The sequence below is a fragment of the Protomyctophum bolini genome (assembly GCF_963924005.1).
Source record: "Protomyctophum bolini genome assembly, chromosome: 15".
NCBI lineage: Eukaryota > Metazoa > Chordata > Actinopteri > Myctophiformes > Myctophidae > Protomyctophum > Protomyctophum bolini.
The window spans coordinates 40,771,779-40,780,362 of NC_137876.1; positions in this window are offsets into that span (position 1 = coordinate 40,771,779).

Below are 8,584 nucleotides of genomic sequence, written 5' to 3' on the forward strand. Positions count from 1 at the left end.
CCTCTGTTTTTTTATATTCTTAAAGGGGGTGTCAGTGATTTCAGTCAAAAACCCTTAGGTTTCGTTTTTGCCTTGGGACACAAGCTTTCATCCAATCAGGATAGAGAACAAAAACGAAACCTAAGGTTTTTTGACCCCGAGGGGTTAACTGGGGACAGGGAGGAACTCCTTATATGGTCAGCACACTCTATAGTAGAGAGGATTATCACAACAAAACAAAAAAATAAGTGATATTTGAATTAAGTGAAATCACTGACTCTACCTTTAACCCATTCTGACCTGATATCAGATTCTAAAAAATGTCTTCTACATCCTGACAGTTTTCCATTCTGACCTGAGATCAGATTCTAAAAGAATGTCTTCTATGTCAGTCGCTCTTCGATTTTTTTCAAAAATAGCAGACCTACAAGCTCCTATGAGCTTGTAGATCTGCTATTTTTACAACAGCGTCGCAATCCCCGGACGGCAAAGTATGACTACATGCCACAACCCTGATCCGATCAGGGCTTGTCGTCCTGGGTCAGCCCTCGACGACATGGAAATGTCGTCCTGGTCACTCATAGCCATGAATACAATTCCTCAGCCGACACAAATGCGCCGGTCGGCGCATTTGTGTCGTCTGAGGAATGCCACAACACCGTGCGCTAAAAATAAAAACGATAAAAATAAAAACGATACACCATTTTTCACAAACAGCTGTAAATATTCTGAGCATTTTCATACTAATTTGGTAATTTTCCGATGTGTATTCTTCGAGAAAAACACTTTTGCAAACCTGTGACGTCAGGTCAGATGTCTTCCCCGAGACTTTATTAACAAGTTGTATTTCATATCTCTACATCTATATATCGATGGATCTATCGATCTCAGTGTGTTTGTATATAATAATAAAAAAATCTGGCATTTTGTTCTGGCACTCTGGCACTGTTAATGATTAAATGATAGATACTTAATGTATCAATCATTAAATAAAATGTTTGCTCCCGGTCGAGTCCACGGCAAGCTGCATCCGGTTTGTCACGCCATCTAGATACATGGACCCTTGGACTGTTTTCGTATCCGGTCAAACAGGATCTCGACCATATATCTATCACTTTATCTGTCACTTTAATAATATATTCACAGCGGTCATAATGCATGTATTTAAATACATTTAACTGTAAATGATAGAATAAATTGTTGTTTACATTATTCATGTTTACTTTAGTTTTGTTTGCTAGCTAGAGCTAGAATAAAATATTAATGTTTGCATGAGCCGATGACGTCATATCCTCGGCGCGCAGTGTGATTTCTCTACTACCTCAGGTAAGACGTGTTTCTGTTTCCAATATTATACCTGTATAATCTTATATTTTTACTTAAAATACATACATCGTTAATTCTGCACAACCCCTAAATGATAGAACAACGCCACAGGGTTATTGTTTACGTTGACGTAACTTATGTCGGTGTATATTGGTAGCAACTAAAGCCTGGGTATCGAGGCTAGTAGACAACATGACAACACATCAACACATCCCGTTCCCAAAGTTGGGTCCGGTCCGTCCGGGGACCCCCAGGGGTTCTTGAGGGAGTTCCAGGGGGTCCCCAGCTTAATGATAGTTTGGAACCAAATGGACCCGGTCCCTTATGGGTCTCTAGTCTGTACAGACCCTAGCCCTGGTCCAGTGCTTACAGCGAGTCTCTCTCTGACGCCCTCCGCAGCTAATTGGTGTCAATTTGGGGGTCCTTGACATGAAAATGTTTGGGAACTACTGTGCTAAACAACAACTCCATGTGATTTGTGACTAAAGGCAAAACGAAATGTTTTATTGAGTTGTGGTTGTTATTGAATACGTCAAACGTCAAACCATTTCCCTCTCAACTCCCTTACGGACTTATGTGTGTGGGTGGGTGGGTGGGTGGGTGCCTGCCTGCCTGGCTGGGTATGAGCATAAAAACAGCATGGTTGTTTTTCACCACCTGTGTGTAACCTAACAAACTCAATTGCACATATTAACTGTATATATGATGATTTCGGGTGTGCCAGTACTGTACAGTGACAGTACAGTAGAGGGCCCGGCACACGGTAACTCTGTCTTTTCTCAACCGCTTCAGACACGGGGCGGCATGCCGGGGGTCTGGAACTACCCCCCCCCCCCCTCCCCCGGGACCCCCACACGGATTTGCACCACTCACTTCACATGGGTGTGATTTTCATTTTGGTCCATTGTACTCAAGTTAATCATAAATAGATGCAATCCAAAACATTGTGATGAAGCTCAGTGAAAACTGAGCTTTATCACAATTAGTTAGATACCGATATTAATTTGACATGAAAAAACACTGCAATAGGATTCTGAATAGAAGTTCCAACAGTTGGGTGTTACATTCTGAATCATCTTTTTTCTCTTACAGATCTTCCAACCTCAAACAACTCTCCAACTCTCCAGTCCAACACAAACAAAACAAAAGGCACTTTTAAGAGCCACTCTCTCTCTCTCTCCCTCCCTCTCTCTCTCTCTCTCTCTCTCTCTCTCTCCAGCTCTTCCCCTCTCTCGCTTCCAACCCCACGTGTGTGTGTGTGTGTGTGTGTGTGTGTGTGTGTGTGTGTATTTTTCCCCCTTGTTTGTCTGTCTGTCTGTTTGTTTGTTTTTTACTCATCACCATGAGTGATGAAAAAGCTCTGATTGCGGATCTGCAAAGGAGTGTAGATGAAGCAAAAAGGGCAGCTGTCATCAAAGGTCTTAAAGACTCCATTCCTCTTGAGTACCACTCTAGACCACCACCACCAGCAAAGAAGGCAAAGGCAGCTAGACCGAGGGTGACATGGGTAGAGAGAGACAGCAATTGGAACGTCGTCCATGCAAAGCCAAGACCAACCAGGAATCGGTCAAATCAGGGTCAGTATTGTTATACCATTAACTCGTTTAGACGTGAGGCTGATTCTAAAATCCACTTGAAACTTTCAAAAGCTTTTGCGGTCCCCCTCATCTGACCACTGTTCAATCATTAGATGGGTGGACCGAATACATTTTTGTTTTTTCTTACATTAATTAAAGAGATACCGTAACTGGCTACTATTACCCCTAACTGCTCCCAATGAGCAGATCTGGTGTCTGTTGATGGGTGTGAATTGGTACAAAACATTGAAAATCTAATTCTAATTCAAGCTACAGCAATCCAGTGATGCAAATAGCCTGCATCCTTAGACCGACTCAGTTGAGAAAGGACACAATCATGTCACCCCCTGGGGTTCCTGTGACGCAATACCGTACTGTAACCGAATCCACGCTAAATATAAATCAGGGGAATACACACTCCCCAGGCGAATGGATCACCTGCCTAAAAAATATACATTATATTACATAACAATTACATTAGTTTGCACTGTTGGTTGCAACTTTGCATAATACTTTGCCAATCTTAAAGTTGTCGGATACATTTTCTACATGAATATAACCATTATTAGCCATTGGCTATCGCGATTAGGCGATAGCCAATGTAATTCATGTGTCGCTCGCCGTTCTCCCACTGTTAAAACGCACTGTGAGATGTCCCTGGGACCCATCTAAAAGACCACCCCTGGGTCCCATAAACCCATTACACTTAACGAAGGTTACGTAGGTAACCATGGTTATGTGAGCGATTGGATCACTCCAATATATGATAGTTCCGTCCGCAATCGGAGCGTCGAGCGGACTTACCGATGATCCCGTGCTAACAGCCACGGGAAAATGACGTGTGAGTGAGGCACCGCCTCCCGAGGTTACTTTGCTCGCACACGTCATTTCCCCTTCCTCGTACCCTTTCCGAGGCGTGATAGATCTCCGCGACTATAATTGGAGTGATCCAATCGCTCACATAACCATGGTTACCTACGTAACCTTCGTTATGTAGCGCTATATTGGATCACTCCAATATATGATAGTACACTACCAGATCAGTCGGAGACCTATCAATGAGAACAAGAGCCAGGCCCTCCCAGTGGAAGCGGCCAGCCCCAGCTCAATCACAGAGAGGGGCCCACTGTCTCCGAAGGAGCAGAGGCAACCCCTAAAACGGCTTGTTCCAACCGGTTCTCAGGGACCACATTGACGCGGTAGAACCTGGTGAAGGTACTAGGCGACGTCCAGCTGGCTAAGGCACAGATGTCCGAAAGGGGGACACCCTTAAGCTGCGCCCAAGAAGTAGCCATGCCCCGAACCGAGTGCGCCACCACCGCGGGCGGCAGAACCTGCCCCGCCAAGTGGTAAGCACAGGCAATTGTATCAACAAGCCAATGTGAGAGTCTTTGCTTTGAGAGCCCTTGGCCCAAGACTCTATCACCATAGCATACGGAGAGCTGATCAGTCAGTCTGACCGCCTTCGTTCGCACGACGTAGGCGTCCAAAGCCCTCACCGGGCAGAGGACGTGAGGAGCCTCACCCGAGCCCTCCCCACTCAAGGGAGGGACATAGGCAGACAGGTGAAGAGGCCGATTCACATGTCCCACAGACAGAACCTTCGGCAGAAAGGAAGAATTGGGTCGCAAAGTAATACTCGATTTACCGGGACCCATCTGGAGACACTCTGCGCTCGTCGAGAGCGCATGGAGCTCCCCAACCCTCTTTGCAGAGGTGACTGCCAAGAGCAACGCAGTCTTCCATGAAAGGTGCTGAAGAGAGGCAGTATCCAGGGGCTCGAAGGGAGGCTTCCCGAGTGCTGAGAGCACCAAGCCAAGGTCCCACGTGGGGACCTGAAGAGCCTTCACTGGGTGGAGGCGCCTTACTCCTTTCATAAAGCGTGACAGCAATGGATGGTTACCCAGCCGTCCGTCAAAGCCATCAGAATGGCATGCAGAGATAGCGGCCATATACACCTTTAGAGTGTTGGCCGCCCTGCCCTCGTCCAGCAGTGACTGCAGAAAGTGTAGCACAATCTGAACATCACAGTGCTCCGGGTCACTCAGCACCACAGGTCGCGCACCAAGTGCGGAACCGGCGCCAACCAACCTGGTATGTTGCAACCGTAGACGGGGCTCTGGAACTCTGCAACTTATGTAGAACTCCCTCTGGGAGACCTAGACCCGACCACCTGCGCCTCTCAGGGGCCAAGCCCATAGCTGGAGGCGATCGGGGCGGGGGTGCCACAGGGCTCCCTGAGCCTGCGAAAGCAGGTCGGGCCTCTGAGGCAACTGCCACGGTGTCCCCGCGACCAGAGACAGTAGCACCCTGAACCAAAGGCGTCTCGGCCAGCGTGGGGCTATCAGAAGCAACCGATGTCCCTCCCTCCCGACTCTGTCCAGCGCAGCCTGGATCAGGGGAAATGGAGGGAAGGCATAGAGCCGCGTCAGCGGCCAGTCGTGAGCCAAGGCATCCAGGCCCAGAGGCCCTGGAGGATTTGCCAGTGAGAACCAACTGGGGCAGTGAGCGGTTTCCTGGGAGGCAAACAGGTCCACCTGTGCCCTCCCAAACCTGTTCCACAGTTGTTGCACGACCTGAGGGTGGAGACGCCAGTCCCCCTCTCTCGGTCCGTCTCTGGACAGCATGTCCGCTGCAGAGTTCTGGACCCCCGGGACATACGTGGCCCGAAGAGATGGGAAGTGAGCCTGAGCCCAAACTAAGAGCTCCCGCGTCATCTCGTGGAGACGGCGGGACCTCAACTCAGCTTGATGGTTGATGTAGGCTACAACCGAGGTGTTGTCTGACCGCACCAACACATGCCGGCCTTCCAGATGCCGAAGAAAATGCCGAAGCGCCAGGCACACAGCTCTGAGCTCCAGCACATTGATATGTTGGACAGACCATGGCGGACTCCAGCGGCCGCTGGCCGCCATGCCCCTGTACACAGCACCCCAACCTTCCAGAGAGGCATCGGTGCACACCAGTTCCCTGCGTGTCATCCTGCTGAGCGCCCTCCCTGACTCCAAGAAGGAGCGGGCACGCCACAGAGTGAGTGCGAGCACACAGGACTTCGTCACCAGGAGACGACGATGTCTGTGTCGCCGCCGATGCAGCTTGTGGGCATTGAACCAACGCTGCAGCGGCCTGAGATGAAGGAGACCTAAGGGGACCAGCGACGAGGCCGCTGTTAGCAGGCCCAGTAGGTGTTGGCAGTCCCCGACGGACACTGTCCGTCACAGGCGGAACCGGAGGAGAAAGGACAGAATCGTCTCGACTCTCTTGGCGGGCAGACTCGCCCTCATGAGAGATGAGTTTATAGCCATCCCCACGAAGACCACGTCTTGTGAAGGGGACACACGGCTCTTCTTCTCGTTCAGGACCAACCCTAGCTCCTGGATGTGTTTTAACAGGAGGCTGGTGTCCCTGGCTGTGTGCTCCATGGACGGAGCACAGAGGAGCCAGTCGTCGAGATAATTCAATACCTGAATGCCCATGGAGGAGAGGGGCTCCAGAACCGCATCCATGCATTTTGTGAAGGTGCGTGGTGCAAGAGAAAGCCCGAAGGGAAGTACCTGGTATTCGTAGGACTCTCCCTCGAAGGCGAACCGGAGGTATTTCCAGTGGCTTGGATGGATGGGCTCTTTCATGAGCCCACACTAGAAGCTCCCGCGTCATCTCGTGGAGACGGCGGGATCTCAATCCACCTTGATGGTTGAAGGCCACCACCGTAGTGTTGTCTGACCCGACCCACACATGCCGGCCTTCCAAACACTGAGGAAAATCCCATAGAGCTAGGCGCACAGCTCTGAGCTCTAGGACGTCGACGTGTCGGACCATCCGTCCCAGGTGGAACCGGTGGAGAAAGGACAGAATACTTTCACTGCTCTGTCTGTCCTGGCTTGGCCGGCACCTTGGAGCGTAAAGACCAAGTGTGCAACATAGGAGCCCAGCAGCATGGCCGCATTAAGGCGGGCCACAGCGGCCAGGACATTAACGTGCCGTTCAGGAGCTGGTGACTTGTCGACTCGTCGCAGGTCCCAGCAACCATCGTACTTCTCTACGGCGTCTGACAGCCGGAGTGCCCACAGCAGGGAGACTGCCACCGCCGGTGGGGTCTTGCCCATAATCTTCCACACTCACAGGTGGGAAGTGGCCTTCCCGGTGCTGCACCGTCCCAGATGGGGGAGGCGATTGTCACCAGGGAAGGAGCCTTGTGGGTCGACGGCCTCTAGCCAGGATGCATAAAGCGAGCCAATAGAGCCCGTCAGGTCGCAGGCTCGACAGCGCAAGGGGAAAGGTTGACTACCTAGTCACCTCCCTACTAGGTCACGCCTAAATGTCGTCGGGATCGGACTCGAGCCTGCGACACGCTGTCGGGCCGGGATACCAGCCTAGATGCCTGGACCACAAGGCCGGCCCAGGCCAGAGTCCTGCCACCACTGGGTGTGCATGCTCTAGACCCATAGGCAACAAAGCAGACACAGTGCCCGATGGGCTGTGGCCAGCTCTAATCTAACAAGCAGCGAAGGCTATCGCCAAAGCTAGACTGTATAAACCTGCATCACACGTCGTATATCAGCCTTCGGCTCATACGGGTGACAGGACAGAAATATAATATGTACAGTATATTATATATAAAGCTTCATCGCACTTATTCAGGCGATAGGACAGAAGTATAATATACACCGTCACTGATGTAATGTAACGTACACATACACATCAGACTTCACCACACACCGTATATCGGCCCTTGGCCTATACGGGTGACAGAAGTCAAATATATATCATTTAACCTGTTAAGCCCTATTTTAGGGCAAAATTCGCCTAAAATGCATGCTCAATTTGGCACAGCTTTGGATACAAAACTAAATTGCTGATGAACGAGCCCCAAGACCTTATTTGAAACACATGTAACTAATTGAGAATCTGTTCAACAAGTTGTCATTAATCGATATGCTGCAATGTAAGTTGGTATTTGGGGCTGGTCACGTTCAGTGGTCAGTTTCTCTGGAGGCCTTGGGCTCCAGCTGAGGTCCCCCCCCTCCCCCCCCTCCACTCTTCTCTTCTCTTTTTTTGGTGCTAGTCTCTCTCTTTTTCTCTCTCTCTCTCTCTCTCTCTCTCTCTCTCTCTCTCTCTCTCTCTCTCTCTCTCTCTCTTCATCTTCATCTTGCCGCGTGGGTTGTTTCCCAGAACTGTACAGGGGAAAACGGTCTATGAAGGACACTGAAAATGAAAATGACCTTGTACTGTACTGTTGTGTTGTGTTGTGCCCAGAGACGGGCTGGGTGTGGAGGAGGACTCGGTGTACAGGGGGGGGTTCAGGGGCAGCAGCACGTCACTGGATGAACCCTCTGCATTAGTTTAGTGCAAAAATGGTGTTGAATGAATAACGATGCTGTTCAGTTGATGTTATTTTATGTTTTTTGGTAAAATGCCCTCGGTCAACGACATGAATGTTTGATTGAAAACAAGCGATTGTTGCTTTTTTTAGTTTGTAAATAAAAGGTTTTATAAAAAGTCAAAAAAAAGTCTCTCTCTCTCTCTCTCTCTCTCTCTCTCTCTCTGTGTGTGTGTGTGTGTGCGTGCGTGTGTGTGTGCGCGTGTGTGTGTGTGTGTGTGTGTGTAGCAGTTTCTAGGCACTCTACTCTGCTCTTCTCTTTTTTTGGTGCTAGTCTCTCTCTCTCTCCCTCTCTCTCTGTGTGTGTGTGCGTGTGTGTGTG